Here is a 19,012-nt window from a genome sequence, read left to right on the forward strand (position 1 = left end):
TGAGTGCCTGTGCACAGAGGGAAAGGGATGAATACAGCAAATCAGGCCCAGGCAGGGGACATAAAAAGGGCTTTCTTAGTAGTTGGTGGTTGGTTGACTCTGCTGGATGCCAGGTGCCCACCAAAGCTGCTCTGTCACTACCCTCCACAACTGGACAGGAGAGAGAAAATTAAAGGCTCATTAGTTGAAATAAGGATGAGGAAGGGATCACTCATAGATAATAAAACAGACTGAACTTGGAGATATTACTTGAATGTGTTACTAAAAACATCAGAGCTGTATAATGACAAAATTAAAAACACCTTCCCACACTCCTCCCTTCTTCCCAGTTGTGTCTCCTTCCCTCATAACAGTGCCCTCATAACAGTTCCCCCCTAAAAGGGAATGGGAGTTATGGTCACTTCATTACACGTTGTTCCTGTCATTGCTCAGGGAAAAGAGTCCTTCCCCTGCTCCACCATGTGTTGTCCCCCATAGGAGACTGTTGTCCATCACAAGTTCCTCCCACAGGCTACAGTTCTTCACAAATTGGTCCAATGTGTGTCCCTTTCCACAGGATGCAGTCCTTCAAGAAGAGCTGCCATGTGGGTCCCCCACAAGGTCACAAGTCCTACCAGGAAACCTGGTCCAGCATGGGCTCCTCTCTCCAAGAGTGGGCAGGTCCCTGCCAGGACCCTGCTCCAGGCCTCCTACAAGGTCACAGCCTCATATCAGGCATCTGTCTGCTCCAGCATGGGTGTTCTGCAGGGGCTACAAGTGGATCTCTGCATCCCCAGGGATCTCCATGAGCTGCCGGAGCACAGCTGCCTCACCACGGTCTGTGCCATGGGCTGCAGGGGGACCTCAGCTCTGGTGCCTGGAGCATCTCCTGCACTGACTTTGGCATCTATAGAGCTGTTTCTCTCCTGTTCTTCTCTTGTCTTCTCTGAGTGCATTAACAGTGCAACAACTTCCTTTTTCTTCTTGATTTGGCTGTGCCCAGCAGTGTATCCATTCTGGAACCAGCTGGGATTGGATCTGTCTGACGTGGAGGAAGCTTCTTGGAACTTCTCACAGAAGCCACTCCCACTACCAGAACCTGGACACACAAACCCTATACAATGATGCACATGGGCAGCTGGAAAAGCAAAGCTTTGGAATTAGTATTTTAGACCATGCAATATTACTTCAGACAAGAAAACTCAATGCCATGGCACTGATAGATATTTTCCAAAATTCAACACATGTTGAATTTGGGGACCAAATATGGTTCAAATTTTTAAAACTTTTCAACTTTATCTGAATTTACCTGGATTAAGTGGTATTTTGCTCTTTCCTGTATACCATTGGTGAAAAGCAGTTTCCAATGTAATTGAGAAGTTTTCACTTGGTATTTTGCATAGTCCTCTTTTAGTGTCATTAAAATATTTATTTATAGCTCATAATAAAATCATGATAGAAACCATTTCACAATTTAGATTGAATTAGACCAGGCTGCTAAATTTCTAGGGGTTTTTAGGAATTTCAGTGAAATTTCAAGTGGCTATTCAATTTTTGCCTTAAAAATAGAAGTAATTACTTTTATTAATGTATGACCTGGACACTTATGTATTGCCTAGGAGGGAGAAAGACCAGATATCCAAGAGCAAGAAGTAACCCAACTGATAATCAAAAAGAGAGTGGAAGAAAGGGAATGTTGTTTGTTTTTCTCATTTATGTATTTTTAGGATTTTTGTTGTTGTTGTGGTTGTTGTTACATTAACTTCTATATATATGTAGCATAACTTTCTTCAGTATTCTGCAGAATTCAGTATTTGCAGAATCTTAGACCAGAGGTTTAGGGGGCATGTCCTAACAAAAGCATTAATTCCTGTATGGCTTCATATATGAAAGTATTGCCATCAGAAAAAAAAACAAAAGTGCTTGGAGGTAACTTCTCATCTTCAGTATCTGACAAAGACACAAGCTGCCTCCAAAGTGGAAAGAGTGACTAGAAAGCAACAGTAAGTAATAGTACTTTCCTTTTGGTTACAATTACATTGTATCTACCAAGAAGCATTTCAGCTGCATTTAAGAATGTGAAATGTCTCTGAAAATCTTGATCTAAGTTTAGAATTTCCTTTTTGTTCTCTTACTGCATCTCTCAATAGAAAAGGTGAGCACAACAAATAAAATAGATATAATACCTCAGCTGCAGTAAGTCTCTCTATAAAACAACAGAGAAGGGAAAAGATTAAAGAGGAAGCTTCAGAATATTCTTTAGAAATACTTGGGAAGCCATGTCAGAAGCACAGAAATGACAAGTAGCATCAGTTATTGGTTTTCTGCTATCCAGTTTAAGAGAAATTTTTAACTTATAGAATTTTACCTATACTCTGTCTAAAAATCGTAGGTTTTGAGTTTGTGGGTGTCACATGCACAGAGAAAACAGTACCTCAGGTGCAGAACTGGTCTATAAATGCAGGACTTGCAAACTTCTCTGAAGATCTTGCCCCCAAAATGTCTCCATATGAAAAGCATCAGACTATATATTATTCCATAGTAGTCCATAGACTGATGCAGAGGTAACAATCAAAGAAATGCAGCTTGTGTTTTGGAAATATTGAGATTTTAAAATAAGATTCAATTGAAAACAGTTGTGTTAATCTCAGCCAACCGCTGTTTGAAGTATTCTTATAGCTCATTGCTTTGCCTGTGGCTACTCTAGAATGAGTGTAAAAGTGTGTCAAAATGGGTTGAGGTATGATAACAAACATCCTTTAAAGGACTTCTCCAGAAGAAATTCTTTTCTGTGAGGGTGCTGAGGCACTGGAACAGATTGCCCAGAGAAGTTGTGGCCCCATCCCTGGTAGTGTCAAGGATATGTTGGATGGGGCTCTGAGAAACTGGTCTAGTGGAAGGTTGAGGCAGGGCATATGGCAGGGGGGTTGGAGTTAAATGATCTTTATGGTCTCTTCCAACCCAAACCATTCCATGATTTTTTTTTTCTCAGCTCCCACCTACATCTAAAAGTGAAATAATTCTCTGCCATTTGATATGAAGTGAAATTCCCACTTTCACATTTTACTCTAGATCTATTTAACAACAGTAAAGAAGGAGTAGGAGGAGAGAAATAAATACAGCACAACTATGAAGCATACTGAAAGACATAATGGTGCCTTGTGCAGGTGCTTAACATGTCCCCAGATACAGCTGTGAAATATGACAGAAGTCTGCCTGGAAAATGGTTCTTAGCATCAATATAGGTCTGGGATATATCCTGTAACAAAAATATGCTGTGATGCATTTTATATCTCTTGCTGACAAGTCTAATTACTCAGCTAGAATAGAAAGATAATGGTTTTTGTTTTGTTTTGTTTTTTCAAGAAACCATTTGGTTTCTGAGACTATATGTTTCACTAATTTGTTTGCTGGGTTTTCTTTCTTCAATACTGGATTTAGGCTCCAGATACTCCAAGGCAGAACGCCTTTTTTCCAGTCATGTAACTATTCATATATTTAAGCCTGGAACCTCACTTTTTGATAATTCTGCATCCCTCATTTAAACAGATTAAGTGGCATGTTTATCTATAAAATTCATTGTTCTGAAATGTTCCATTTATGGTGAGTGGAATGGAATAAAGGAATTTCAAGGACTTTGTAAAAAAATCAGACTACTTAGCCCATCTCTGCAAGCATGTCACATCTCTATCAGCAGTAGTGCTGCCTGCTAGTAGTGTCTGCTTAAAAGATATTCTCATGGCTGTCTGGAAGATCAAGGATAATAATGGCAATGTAAATGAATCTGTATTGGCCTGCAAAGGAATATGCAGGGTTTTTGCTTGAGTCGATAATAAAGTCAGGCCAGCAAAATCCCCAAAGTGGATTAATGCACAGACAAATAACAGCCTGGGCAACTGTTTGATAACCTCGTGGGGTCAGCTCCTCTCCTGTCACCCCTTTCCTCCTGACATGGTGCTTATTAAGTACAGCTCAGCTTTGTCAGGCTAGGCAGTCTGAAGAGGGTTTACTCAGTCCTTGAGGAAGGCTTTAGTTCTTTCTCTGGGTTTATTGTTGCTGTGGTTACAGACACTTGAGTTGGGAAGAATAAAAGCAGTTCAGGTATGTTTATGTGAACTCTTATGACATGCATATGTAAATGCATATCCTTTAGAAGGAGAACTTTAATCACAATAGAAAGGCATGTGATGATTTGCAGGGTGCATTGTGGTGGGTAAGTTGTTTCCTGTGAAAATGTCGGATTTCATTGTAAAGGTTAAAGAGATGAGGGATACAAGAAGATATCCAGGAATAAAAGTTTCTGTAACACTGCCTTCTACCCCATGGAGGAAAAGATAGTGAGGTGTATGCATGGTTGTGTAAGCTGGTCAGAACTGTGTAGACAGGATCAAAATCTTCTGTTTGGAGAAGGCTAGAGATAGTTTTATCTATGTATCTATGTATCTTTATCTAGTAAGTGAATGTTGAGTATATCTTAGCTGTTTGAGCATGTGGTTTTATTTTCCCTTTGTTTTGTTGAGGTCTTAAAACTCTCTGCTACACTTCAGAGAATGTTCAAAAGGCACCAAAGAGAGAAGATGCAAGAAAGGACTACATTCTTAATGCCTATTTCCATGGCATGAGCTTGTTGCTTGTTGGAGAGGAAGGATAAGACCATGGGCAGAACTGACCGTAGAAGAGTTTTTGTTTGGGTAACAACACTATGAGGTGAAATATTTGTCATATCCTCCTTACAGAGTTTTGTTGTACACATTTTCTGTGTATGCTGTTTTTCCTGCATAGCTTCAGCTCATGATTTGAAGGGACTAAAGACTGTAACTTGTCCTACCAAAAAATCTCTCTAAGATGCTTCAGGTTAGTCTTTATGAGGTCTTACCATGCAGTTTATCCAACTGTTCTGATCAGTGTCTTCCTCACTCCAAAGGGAAACATGAATGCCCTTCCCACTGAGGGTGGCATATAGTGTTCTCTCACTCTCCAAATTAAAACAGATCTATGACTCCTCCAGCACTTTCTTCATGACTGCCACTGCTACTGTGCAGCACACCTGCCATTTTAATATGCACTGGAAGATGGTGAGTTTTTGTGACTTTTTGAGTGTTTATGATGCTAATAGGTTGTGGATGTAACTGCAGGCTTGCACAGTACATCCTTTCATAAAGTAAAGCCATTGGCTGTCCATATTTCTACATCATAAGAAAAGATATCCATTATGCCTTTTGCAACACTGCTAGAAAAACAAATACATGAGTAAAGAATTATGTTCTTGTTTGTTTGGGCACATGTTTTGTTTTGTTTTGGTTGGGGCTTGCTTGTTGGTTTTATTTTGTTGTTTATTCTTTCTGCTTAATTTCAAAAGCCTAATTTAAAATGCCTGATCTGTGGTAGTCTTACACATATGGGAGACCACAGAAGTGTCATTAGCTATGAAATATAACAGAAATTTCTATTTGATTGATTAGTAATTAGCTTATGCAATGTCTTTTTCAGGAATTGTCTCACAGGCATATTGCCAATGAAGAAGCTCAGTTTCAATACCAACCTGTTTGTGTGTGGAACCAGCTAGGACAAGACAGTACAAACTACATGCCACACAATTAAAAATTCATTCTTCTTAGCATTTTCTCCAAAACTTAATCTTAATTAGCAAGTTCTTACATTTAATAAACTGGTAATTTCTAAATTTATTGGAACCATAATTTAGGAAGAGGCAGTACTTATTTTAATCCATTTGAAACATATCTTGCCTATGGCTCCTTTTCTGAGTGTCTTGAACAGCATGTCTGTCTCACAACTATTTTCCCATGGTTTACCTTTCTTTGAGCATTAGTAACTACATCTTCAGTTTCAAAGTAACTTCCTAGTCTCTGGCCTGTTTACCAAGTACAGGTGACAATTGTCTTGGGGAGAATGGGTACAAATACAACCTTATTTGTCTAAAATCAGATAGGACTCCAACCAGGCATAACTGTAATGTCTTCCCAGAAATGTGTTGAATCTTTCCCTTGATTATCCATTTCTTTACTTTTATTTTCCTGCTTTTTTTTTCCCAATCCCATCTGCAGAATGTTTTTATAAAAATAAATAAATAAATAAAAATCCATTAAAGGATTAGGTTTCCACAATGTATTGTTAGGTGCATGTAATGTGATCAAGAATCAATTTCAAAAAGTAACTTCTCGGTATGATTTTACTGTACTTTTGCATTCCTTGAGTAATGCAATATCTGTCAAGGCAGAATGGACTGTGGATTTGTTACAATTAATCATAAAGCTCCCTTTTCTGGTCATTCATTTTTCTTCATATCTCAGAAAATGGTAGAGAGAGGGAAGAGAAACTGCTTCACTGTTACCAAGGTTAGGCAGTTTAGTGGCTTTCATGGGAGTCCTTGTGGACACTGGCATAAGAAATACGAGAAGGGACAGAAGAAAAAAGTAGATGGTTGGCTTTTGAATAGGGAGAGGTGAACTTTGAATGGCTTCCTCAGAAGTTTTTTAGATTTCTGTTTCTCACTGTGACACTCAGTTGTCTTACAAGTTATGTCCTGAGCCTTGTTGGTCTGATCATGAAACAAACAAAATAATTCAAGGGCTTTGATTTGAAGGTCAGTTCTCATTCCTTCACCCAGGTATACCATCATTGTGATGCATTCTCACAGCAAAATGTCTGCGATCTGGCAAAATTAGTTGAAGGTTTTGCGTAGACACTGAACATAGCAGAGAGAGAACTCTTTGACAGAATCCCTTTCCCTCCAGTTCAAGGAACATGGCAGCCCATGAACTCCTAGAATGTGATGATTCACTAATGGAGAAATAGGAAAATGATACGAGAGAGAGAGCTGTTTATACATCTCTGTGTGACCACATGCTGTCTCATGTTCAAAGCGCAAACCAGCAGCTACTCAAGCCAATACCAAAAATCTTACTTTTTCTTACCCTTGCAGATATTGTGCAGCAAACGGCATTTGGGGATGACACAGACATCCCCATTAGTTACATCTTCATTAGCACCATAAAGTTACCATGGGCTATACTGCTTTATCTTTGCTTGCCTCATCAACTCACTTGTTTCTAAAAGTCCAAACCAAACTTTAAATCAGGTAAAATCCTTATTGATTATTCTGATTCGGAGATGGTGTAACATGAACCTTATTGTTATTGATATTGCTACAGCTCTAAGCCCTTCTGGTGGATTGCACCACAGCATGCACCTGTCAGCTTGGCTAACTGTAGCCTAACCAGCACAGTGCGGGTATTCTGCAGTTAGCATTCACATCTTTGTTGACCTTTGGCTTTGGAGTTTGTTTTTTCTTTTAATGATGTTAAAATCCTTTTGGAGTCATGGAGTTCCTAGTCTCTAAAAGGAACTTATGTTTCCAGATATCCTTATGCACCCAGTTCATGGTTAAGGCTGTGATTACAGCATGCTGTCCTGGCCCAGGAACAGTAAACAGGTCCCAGTGCCCTCCAGCACCTTAAAAAGATTACTACTTCCTTTAGCTTTGTCTGCATGAGTTCCTACAGGACACAACTTTTGCTCCCATCACAGTTCGTAACACATACAGGTAAAATTTGACATATGAAGGATTTAAAATGGTAAATAGCATCTGAATTAGAATTCTCAGCTGTGAAAAGCTGTAAGATGTAGGCTCCAGAGCAGCCACTGTCCGGCCCTTTTTTCCATATACAGTTTTCAGACATGGGGCAGACAAAAATGAAAAATCTGCTGATTCAAGATTATGATTTTTGGGAACAGGCTGGCCAGGTGTGCTTTGGTTTTCTCATTATGTTCAGTCAGTCTTCTTTGGCTGACTGCAATGCACTTTTTGAGGGTGATTTAATTTTCCTTCCTGATATAGATTGAGTTGCAATCAGCCTGCATTCAAGCAATATGTCTGAGGAGGTGAGTCACTACCAATTTTCATTTGAGAAGCCCAGTGTGTATAAACTATAGTGCATTATATAATGTGTGTATGTATGCATTCTAAGTTTACTTGTATATACAGTATATTATATGTGTTGTACTATATACATTATGCAGATAGTTTAAAATATATACATACAGAGTAGAAAATATATATTTCATAAGTATATTATATATGTATGACACCACATGATGCTGCTTATATTAAACATCCCCTTTAATGACCTTTTTCGTACATTAAGATTATTTCTTATACTTTTGTAATAGTCATTTTTCACCCTACTTTTGGGGCACCTTCTTCCTTGACTCCTGCCTAGTATCAATCTCAGATGCAAAACAATTTTCTATGGACATAATTGTTTTAATACTGTTAATTGGGATAGTTTGGTTTACATGGAAATTTCTCTCTCTGAATAGCTTCGTCATCTTTGCAAGAGTTCATAAAATTCACTGTTGTTCAAATGTCACAACAGGAACCTAACATGCAGGTCAACATGTAGCTGTTGAAACAGGCTGACTTGACAATAGTGGAGTACACTGTGATGTGTTTGTGGTGCCAAGGAGCCATGCAAACCCAGCAGTGACTACTCACTTCTGTACAGTCACCTGCAGTGAATGTCCCCAGACAGACAGGGAAACCTCCCTGCAAAACTCAGCTCATCCAGAGAGATATGAGCAGGACTGAGTCATCTTCTCACCTTGTCCCACAGCAAAATTGATGATACATGTCTGAGGAAGAATTCCTTTGTGGTGTGGAAACTGCTTCTGGAAAGTCACCGCCATCCATGGTGCTGTGGAAGAGACCTAGGCAGAAAAACTATCAGAAAGCCTCAGCCAAATGAAATGCACTGTGCTGGCTAAGAGGATTAGGAGAAGAAGCAATATTTTTTCTACAACAAGCGGTAAGAAAAGTCTGAAAGTAGCTTCAACTGGAAAATGAGAAGGGGCATGGAGGGCCCTTTTTTGCCAATCCAGCTGCCCAACACAGAGCTGTGATGGCTGTGGGAGTGTGGCCACCTGCAGAAGAACCTGCCTCGGACAGGTTTGGCAGTTGTGACTCAGAACACCAGTACAAGTGCACAGGCAAACCAGGTGTTCTCCAGAAAAGCAAAGCTTGCAAGCAAAATTTGGGTTACCCTTGCATCTCTTCAAGATTGGTGTGCAGATATCTGTTGGTGTTCTTGCAACGACCTTGCAATGTTCTTGCAACTACCTTGTACTGTGTCAACAAAAGCACCTAACACTGTTGCTTGACTGGGGAGTGGTTCCTGTGGTTCTCTTGCTGATCAGCTATTCAAGGCTTCAAATACAGTCCTAGAGAGCAATTATCTCTAAAAGACTCTTAAAGCGTATGAGCTACTTGGATTCTAGTAAGATGAAAAAATAAGGTAAAGCACTGGCTATCACTATTCATGGCAAGCACAGTTCTTCATTCATCATACACCAGTAGTTATGTCTTTAGCATCTTGTAAAGTCCATTGGGCTGTCTCTAGAGTCTATGTTTATCTCTTGTCCTGTACTTTGATGGGGCATGTAGGTAACTTAAAAGATTACTTAAATTTACAGTAAATATCATGTGCAGCTCTCACATGCTAAGAACTGAGAAAACCTGTCTGCTGCTAGTTCCCTCTTTTACAATGTAAATGTCTCTGACTTGCTGTGTGTCTCGGTTTTCTTTGTGTGTGTAGGGCACAGCTGTCTCCTTTATGCTGCCTTTTTCCTGATGCATGTTAATGATTTACCTGCCCTGAACAGGTCAACCATTATTTTTGCCCTCTCCCAACCCTCAGAGACTTGCTTGATGGTTCAAATTACCTTGGCTCCTGAAGTGCATGAAAAGCAAGGACTCTTACCCTCTTTATGGGCTCCAAAGAAAGAAAAGTTGTTGATGCTAACACTGTTGGCATCAAATGTGTTAGAGCTGTTAGCTTGCATCTGGTTATTGTTTTTAGGCTTGCTTTTCTTTTTTGCATGAATAACAACATCTGTGTATTTTTGAAATCTACAGGTAACCTACTTCTTATTGCTATGCACTCCAATGTCACATTTTGTCTTAGCCAAGGCAGCCCTATCAGGCATGGCAAAACTGATTTTGCAACACAGGAGGAATATATAGTTACTGGCTAAGCCACATCCCTCTGGACAAAGTCAAGATTTACTACTCTTGAAGCTCCCAAGGACTCTGTCTGATGTGATGGTTTCTAAGGTTTGTTTGTGTTTTTTCTTGCCCAATACTTTAGGCAAAAAAAATGGGTTTGAACCAAGAAATAAAAAAAAGGTCCTGACTTCTGAATGCTGAAGGGAAAAGCGGATGATTTAATTTTGTTATGTGATTTTCCCATCCTAGCTGAGACATACAGTATTGCTCAATGGTTTATCATATTTTGACATATCCCTTTTGGCCAAACCCAATGATCTTATTAAGATGCTCTTTCAAAAGCGCAGGGATTTCATCATCTGTCATAATCCTAACAATTCCAAGAGAAGCATGAAGCAAATCCTAAAGAACAAGATCCTCCTCCTTATCCCCACCCTAATCAATCACTCAATGTTATGGAGCTTCTGTGGGATCTCTGTTACGAGCTATGTTGTCCACAGCCCACCATCTGTTTGTCAGCCTCTCATAATTTTTCCACACTTTTAACAAGCTTTCTATGTTTGTTCTGCCTCTTGTTATCACACACTTCAGTTTTGATCTTTGAGCTTCTTGCTCTCCTCCAACTCTGAGGTTCCTTATGCATCTCTGCATTGACATTGACCGTGTATTCATTTCACAGCATTACCTCACAGACCCTTCTTCTTGTGCATTTCTGTACATCACCAAATGCATGTACCTCTTTTGTTCAATTTACCTTCATATCTTCTCCCTATTCCTTTTGACTCAAGCAATCATCTCTATGCTAACCATCTCAAAGAGTGGTAATTTCTAGCTTTTTGTGGACTAAAGTGATAGACCAACTAAAATGGAGCACCTGTTTACACACTAGAAATTCCTGGTTACCTTTCTTTTTGCCCCATACTTCTCTAGATGGGAGTCACTGGGGACAGTTACTGTCATCCTGAACATCCTCTAGGAGAGGAATATTGCAATTTTTTTGGGATGGGAGTGTTCCCTAAAGCAGTGAGCCAAAGCTGACCAGTTATGTTTTGTTTTAAAAAAAGGAATTTTTACATTTTCCTTATGTTGCTTTGGGTGACACTTAGTTACCAGGGCTCCCAAAGCAGCACCAAGAAGCCACATTGCAGTTTTCCCTCCTCCACGCTGACAAATCGTGCTGGTGAGATTGAGATCTAGCGGCATCTGGAGAACCCCTCAACAGCGCAGCAGTGGGTTCACAACAGTAAGAAAACCAGTGGTCTTAGGATCGTCAGTTTGGCTTGGAAGGGACCTTGAAGACCACCTATTTCCAACCACCTTGCCATGGGCAAGGACACCTTCCACCAGACCAGGTTGTTCAGAAGCCCTCTCCAGCCTGGCCTTGAACACTGCCAGGGATGCAACATCCACAACTTCTCTGCGCAACCTGTGCCAGTGCCTCGTCACCCTCACAATGGAGAACTTATTCCTAATATCCAAACTAAACCTACCTTCTTTCAGTTTAAAGCCATTCTCCCTTGTCATGTCACATGCCCTTTTTAAAAGTCCCTCCCCATCTTTCCTACAGCCCCGTTGAGACACTAAAAGGTATATAAGACCTCCCTGAAGACTTCTCTTCAGGCTGAACAGCCCCAACTCCCTCTGCTTTTGCTCACAGAGGAGGTGTTCTAACCCTTGGATCGCCCTTGCGGGCTCCTCTGGACTCCCTTGCGAAGGTTGCTAACCCTTAGCCCTGACCCCCGCTCGAGAGAGACCTGGGGGAGCTGCGGGGGGCGGAGCGGGGGGGTGCGGAGGGCAGTGCGGGGGCAGTCTGGGGAGGTGCGGGGCAGTGCGGAGCGGTGTGGGACAGTTTGGGGAGGTGTGGGGCAGTGTGGGGCGGTGTAGAACAGTCTGAGGAGGTGTGGGACAGTTTGGGGAGGTGTGGGGCAGTGTGGGGCGGTGTGGGGCAGTTTAGGGCGGAGTGGGGCAGTGGGGAGCGGTGCGGAGGGCAGTGCGGGGGAGGTTTGGGGCGGTCCCGGGCGGAGCGAGGCGCTGCCGGGGACGGTCCGGAGCGGAGCGGGGCGGTGCGGGGGGCGGTGCGGGGTGTGCTCCGGGGCCGGTCCGGGGGCGGTCCGGGGCGGGGCGGGCCGTCCCCTCCGCGCCCTCCCGCGGGCCGCGCGGTGCCGCGGCGCAGTTGCCGCCCGGCGGAGCGGGGACAGGTGGGGCGCGCTGCTGCCACGTGAGTGGATCCGGCGGGAGCGGGAAACCGGAGTGCGGGGCAGCGCCGGGATCTTGGGAAGAGGAGACTTTGGCGTTCTCTCGCAGGGTCTGTCCGGCGTGCGGGGCTGCGCGGGTCGGGGTGGGTGTCGGGCTGCTTCTTCCCCACCTTCCTTTCAAACTCCCTGTTGCTCCCGCGTACCCCTTCTCTCTTCCGCAAACCCCTGCCTGCGCCGCGCTGAGCTTTTTCTCCTCCCCACCTTCGTTCTCTGGCTGCACCTGCATCCCTATTCCCTCTCCCTATCTGCCCCTCCTGTGCCGTACCTCCACATTCTCATTCACCCTGTGGTGCTTCCTTCTCCAGCCCCACGGAATGTACTTCACCCCGCAGTGCTGGCATCCCAGCTTTCTCTCTGCTCTTCACCGTGCCGTGTCTGTGCCCCTAAACCCTTTGACTGTGTCTGGCCCTCAGCAGTACTCGTTCCTCCAAACCCTCTGGCTGTGTCCCACACCTCACGGTGGGTGCCTGTTTCTCAAGGGCCTCTGGCTATGCCTCCCATGAGCAGAGCTCACCTTCCTGTCACGAAGAGCAAGTTACATCGTGGCATGTGCCTGGCCCCAGTGCATCAGGGACCTTATTGTTAAAAAATGCTTTTTTTCTTCCCACACCTTTTTTTCCCCAAAGAGTGGTCCCAGCCATCAGGAAACTGAGGTTTCTTTCTCTTCAAGGGCGAAGGTTGGAAATAGTCAGAGAAGAGGTGTGGCCCGTGTGCTTAAGATGGTGGTATTAAAATATCGGGCTGGAGGGGTGATGTCTAGGCAGGGGTTGTCTGGCAAGCTGGAAGAGTGGCTGTCTGGCTTGCAGCTTTCCTCGTCTTTAGAGATGGGTCACTTTTGCTGCCATGCAGGGCGGGTCTGTCCTTAAGGACTGGCCACATTAGCAGTGAGGCCAAAAGCCAAGGGAGCAGGTCAGTGCCAGTTCGGGGACTAGGCGCGGGGGATTGATTTGGCTACATTGGAGCAGCCTCTTAGGCTTGTCCTTTGCAACTCTAGATGTCACGTACATTGATACAGAACTGTAAGTTCGTGGATACTTAATTTGTAAATACATTTTGAATCGAAACTTTGGTTGGGTCTTGGGTTTTGCTGTCACCAAGACAGAATAGTGTGATGCTTGAAAAGTCATAGTGAGCCTGCAAACTAGCTCATACTGATAATTCGGTTTGGGGTGTGTGGTTTTTTTTTTTTTTTTTGCTTGCATAGGAAATCAAGGTATGTTAATTAAAGCTGTTCAGGCAAACCAGAAAATTTACAGTCATTTATGGATACTCTCTTCCTTACTTCATTGTAATTCAGTTCTTCCCAGACCCATATGTAGGTCTGTACCGAGCACTGCCATGTGGGAGAAGTTTCAACAAGTTTTTCTGGTTGTTGGGAGCAGCCTGGGAACAGCATGCTGCCTGATTTATGCAGCTGCTCAACACTTGGGGTGCTGCCCAGGATGCACTCGGGTTGCCTTGGAGCTGCCTCAGGTAGAGGTAGAATCATGGTGTTAGGCAGCGTGGACATACTCTGAAAACACTTCCATGAGGAGTGGGAGCCCTTGTACTCACATTTACATGAAGAAAATGTACAAAGACCTAGAATTGAAAACCTAGAGAAACATAGGCTTAAAGTGAGGCACTGGAAGAGGTTGCTTGGAGGAGCTGTGGATGCTCCATCCCTGAAAGGCCAGGCTGGATGAAGCTCTGAACAGCCTGGCCTGGTGAAAGGTGCCCCTGGCCATGGCAAGAGTTTGGAACTATGTGATCTTTCCAACCCAGGCCATTCTGTGATTCTTTGAACTTCTTCCTAGCCAGCACCTCTGTTGAAAATATGGGGAATAATGCAACTTTATGGTATTACAATATAACGTGCTCTTTCTATTAAGTATTTATTGGTAGAGCAAGATAGGTTCTGGTACAGGAAGCAATATTCATGGAATGTGTTGGGAAAGATGCCACAGCATTAGTCAAGTAATACAAGCCAAATAAGATTTAACTCGTTATGAAGCTCACCAAATACCATGAAATACCTATCAAATAGTTGCATATCAGTAAAATAATCATGGATGTTTCTGTATCCTGACATGAATTGATGGCTTTTGCAGAGTGTGCACCCCTTGCCTCTCTGTGCCCTTCCTGGCTTTGTTTCTCTCCGCTGCAATAAACTGGGAATAATTTTTTTTCCCCTACTGTGAACTTCTACTCTCCCTCTTGAAGCTGCTTCTGCCCAGTCTGTCTGGCTTAATGCTTATCTCTACCTCTGGCCTGCCATATCTGGTTGCCTAACACACAGATTTCTGGAGGTGTGGGCAGGTGCAGAGCGAGGCAGAGGCACAAGCAGTGCATGGGATGGGCATGGGAGACGTGTGGGGTGAGGGAAGTGGGAGGACATCACCTCTGTGCCATGTTCAAGGGAAGGACGTGGAAAGGAGCCAGGATCCCTTTCTGGATCTTCATTAGCTGCTTGTGAAATCATGTTTATTGTGTTCTGGATCTAACTTGGCAGACTTCATGTGGCATTTCTCCCTGCCTGATGACTGCCTCAGCATGGCAGTCAGAGGCTATGCCCTGTAATTCTCCTGGTGAAGGCTGGTGTGAGCTCCCTTGTCTGCCCCAGCTGAAATAAGACAGTTTAGCTATCACTCGTGGGTTTAGACCAACTGTGTTGTTTTGTTTCAAATGGATCAAGGACAACTTGTAAAATATGGGTATGTAGGCAGATGTGAATAGATGGGATGTTGACATCTTCAGTGGTACAGCATATTCTATACAGATAATATTGTAGCCTAACACTCATATTCACTTCAGGCTAATGGACATCTGAAACTTTACACTGCCTCTCAAAGCCTGGGTAGCTGTAAAGGAAGAAATAGTTGTTCCCCTCACTATTCCTCTGTCCCTCACTGCAGCTCTTCACTCTTCTGGTTTTCTTTCATGAGGCCACAGCATGCGGCACACACAGGCAGTGTTCTTACCAGTTGCCCAAGTATGTATTAAAGTCAAGAAATGGAAGACTTAGTTATGTTTTTCTCTACTGCAGTTTATGGATTGTTAACTTCAAACAGCAGTTTTGGTAGGCCTTTCTGAGTGCTTAAAGGGAAGTTGATCTGTGCTTGAAGCCTGAGTGGTTACTCTGCATTGTTACAGGGTGCTAGGGAGCAGCTCCCATGTGCTTGCCGAGGGACCTCAGCCAGTACTGAGGCTCATTGCTGCTTGTAAGGTGCAAATGCAGCCTAAATGCTGGTGGAATGAAACCTTTTACTCCTCAAAAGTATGAGATTATTAGAACAAAAGAATTAAGTAGTTGATTTTGTAAACCTGATTGTACTTTTTTTTTAATCAGTTCCTTTTAAAGGGTACCTTTAAAGCTAGAGGGTCATACAGTAGTTTTAGTACCTGTTGTCATGTTTCCAGTTTCCCAAAAGCTTGGCAAAGTTGCCAGTGACATAGCAGTTAAGAATTCTTTTTCTATGTATATGACATTTAGTTGAAATCCAAAATATAATAAGTTAGGTACATGAGTTTACACTGATGACAGACACCAGAATAACTCAGGTGTCTCTTACCTTTACTTGGCTTTGGTTTCAGTGTTTAATGCTGACCATTGACTTGGAAATATTGAATAGTTGGTTGGTTTGGGGCTTTTGGTCAGTTTTTTTGGGTTTTTTTGTATTTTTGCTGAATTCACAAAGTAAAACGCTTTCAATGTATCTGTCAATGTCTGGGGTTTTCTGTGTGTATTTTGTTTTTTTTTTTCTGTCTGCTTATGATGGCTACACACAGCAATTTATCACTGAAGATGTTGACTAGAAAACACCTGTAAGTGGTTTGTGAATGGAGTAATGTGAGATGAATAGACAGCTTAGATAACCACAGATTTAAGTGTCTTTCAGTGTTATCTTGGTTCTTGATGAGAGTCTGAGGAATTGAATTGCAGCAGCATTTAATTTCAAAATCCTAAGGTAGCTCACAAATCTCTTAAAAACTACTTGTAAAGCCTATCTGGCCCAAAGCAAACTCTGGCTTCCACCTGCAGAGTGGAACAGATGTCACAAGGAGGACAAATACAGGTGTCAGTAAACTCTATGAATCATCTTATTTGCTAGGAGCTGTGGTATTCAGATTGCCCCTTTTAACTGTGCCAGGGTAAAAGCAGCAAATGTCAGCTCTTAGCTCCACTCCACTTGTGATACCTACTTAGGCTGATGTTATAGTTTCACCAACATTTCTGTTATTCCACATGCTTTTCTTTGCACGTGCTTCTTGTGTCACTCTTATTTTGTGCTGGAGTATTTATTGGTGAAAGCTGGTACTAAGAAGCACTGAGGAGACAGTCTGGGTTAAAAAATACCCTTTCTTTTTCTGCGAGGCTTACTCTCCTGCACTGGGTCTGTTTCCCAATCTGTTTTATTATGCAGCCAGAAAAATGGTTGTTCCAGCAGAAGTCAAGGGTGACATAGGAGCAGGTATGAGTAATGGAGAGAGAGGTTGATTAAAATTACATTGCTACTATTAAAAGTGCTCTTATAATTGCAAACTTATCCTGTAAACAGCCAGACTTGCTCTGCTTGAGCAGGCTTTATGAATTCCTACATGCTGCCTGCCTGTGTTTAATTGTATCATGAATTCTTTGTAGTTTGGATTATGTTTTATATTGATATGGGCCTTGCACACTGGGCTCTGTGCCTGGAGCCTCTATTCAAAGACTTTTTTTTTTTTTTTTTAAACCAATGCCTCACTGAATGCATGTGAATGTGAGCATAACTTTGTCTAGTGCACAGCAAAACCCCGTGTAAAGAAATAGGATGTACTGTGCAAAAAGCTGCTAAGTTTCAACAGACAACTCATGGGCTGGAATTCAAGAGAATGCTCCTATTCCAGTGATGGCATTCAGGGTTTATGGCTATGCCTGAGATAAAAATATAGCTTACTCTATTCCTTTTATTCTTTGTTTTCTAACAAAAGAAGGGGACGACTCTTGCTGAAGTCTGACTCACAAAGATCAGTTTGTTGATTTGGAAATCATTTGCATTGTATCATCAGTCCTGAAATGACTTAAAGCAAAGTCACAAAAACCTGATTCAGTGGTTCTCTGTATGCTTTTAGAGTCTTGGAATGGTTCACATTGGTTCTGTGCTCTTTCTTTCAGAAAAGTTATTTGAGATGGCACGTAGATGTTTTTTGTTTTGTTTTTGTTTTCACCTGATCTGTTAGGAAATGAAGTGCAAAATTTTTTCTGTTGTTTTTCATTAAATGATACTGGCTGAAACTTTAGGATTATCAGGGTTGTTGGTCAGATGTGCTCATTTATTTTGTTAAGTAATATTGCAATATTTGTTTACCATGTGGCATTGTGAATAGATGGGAATGGGCATGGAAATGTCCATAGTCAGTTCAGAGAAGTAATAGCTGGCAACATTTCCTTTTGTACAGGTGAAAATTACTTGGATTCAGGTATATTGCAAGAGAATAGTGTGTTTTACAGTATTTGCATTCTTACCATCCACAACAATCCCTTTTGTGCTTGCTCAGATGTAGTTGGAAAAATCTAGATTAAGTACATTCTTTTTCATTTTGTAGTGAGAATTCTAGCTTGTTTGTTCAGTGCTGAAGAAAAAAAAATCACTTTTTAGTCTTTAACTGTACAGAATGGGTTGACAACTTAATGAAATTATTATTACTATTATTACTATTACTTTGGAAGTGCCCTGTCCCCCTTTGTCTCTTGCGAATGAGAATTGTAGAATACACAGTTGACCAAGACCAGGAGGATAATGAAATAAGCTCAAATATTCACTGTCAACTTTGAAATTAAATCTTTCATAAAACTACTTGTAAAGTGCATTTCTCAGAAGCCTTGCTGTACAATCACTCACATTATTTCTACTGTGGTGACAACGTTGTTTCTGTAGCACCTGTTGTTCTGTAATGGCTGTTAAGGAGTTTGCTTAAGTTTGTTTTTACATGAAAAAGGAAAAAACTATAAGACAGGGCTGTAAATAGCCTCATGCCATAGCTCTGATGTTCAGAAAGTTCATTCAGTTTAACTTCTAACAAGGATCATGGCAGATTTTAGAAAGAGAGGAGGGAATGTAAAATACAGCTGCCATTAGAATACTTTTCTACTAGTCCTTTAATGACTGCTTGAAACCTTATGGAGTGAAGTATTCTCTATCTGAATTTCAGGTTATCCTGAAACTACTTTTCATAAACTGAAATGATCCACTTGATCAGTTAGGGGAGCTTATCGGAAAGTTGTGGAGAAAATGTTCCTGAACATGGACCTGGGCCGTGCTGACTCTGGAATTTTTCCCAGTTTTGAAATGAGGTTGCTACTTTATTTTAAAACTAAACATCTCATATACCCCATTTGAACTACATTTAAAAGTAGGGAATGGAAAATTGCCTCTGGAGGTGTGGAAGTTGTGCAATCTGGTGTTCTTGCTTTTATCCTGTAGAGAGAGACTTTACGCGTGTTGTTGTAAAGTGTGATATTTCATCAGTTGCTTTCATCCAAGGTGCTGAAGCATCAAACAAAACTTGATTGAATGTAGAAAGAGTTTTGTGATAAATGAGGGAGTCACTTTTACGGAACATGAAATTATATGATCTTGGCTCATTCTCTTGAGAAGACTGCAGTGGGAAGAGATCCAGTCTTCCTTTCCAGTCAGTGGGATCGCATCAAGCTTTTTGGATATGGTCAGCTGGATGAACCTGCACCTGAATAAAATATATATAAGACAAAGAATGTGTGTGAAAACCAAATTCTTTG

At 41.9% G+C, this 19,012-nt stretch overlaps 2 protein-coding genes across 7 annotated transcripts in view; both read left to right on the forward strand.

Moving 5' to 3' along the window:
* Positions 1–8,637, forward strand: part of ERCC8 (ERCC excision repair 8, CSA ubiquitin ligase complex subunit) — a gene marked incomplete at its 5' end in the record, with an annotated part of 44,698 nt that extends 36,061 nt beyond the window's left edge. Inside the window, one exon of one of the 3 annotated variants that reach the window (XR_014592499.1) lies at positions 8,613–8,637. Of the gene's footprint in view, positions 1–556; positions 753–8,612 lie in introns of those variants that run through there. The other 2 variants (XR_014592500.1, XR_014592501.1) reach the window with 2 other exon arrangements.
* A 3,523-nt stretch (positions 8,638–12,160) lies between these two features.
* Positions 12,161–19,012, forward strand: part of ELOVL7 (ELOVL fatty acid elongase 7) — a 32,734-nt gene continuing 25,882 nt past the window's right edge. Inside the window, exon 1 of one of the 4 annotated variants that reach the window (XM_083883649.1) lies at positions 12,161–12,218. The gene's annotated coding sequence lies outside the window, so the exon portion shown is untranslated. Of the gene's footprint in view, positions 12,339–19,012 lie in introns of all 4 variants that reach the window. The other 3 variants (XM_083883648.1, XM_083883647.1, XM_083883650.1) reach the window with 3 other exon arrangements.

The sequence above is a fragment of the Zosterops lateralis genome (genome assembly GCF_965231275.1).
Source record: "Zosterops lateralis genome assembly, chromosome: Z".
In the NCBI taxonomy this organism is placed as follows: domain Eukaryota; kingdom Metazoa; phylum Chordata; class Aves; order Passeriformes; family Zosteropidae; genus Zosterops; species Zosterops lateralis.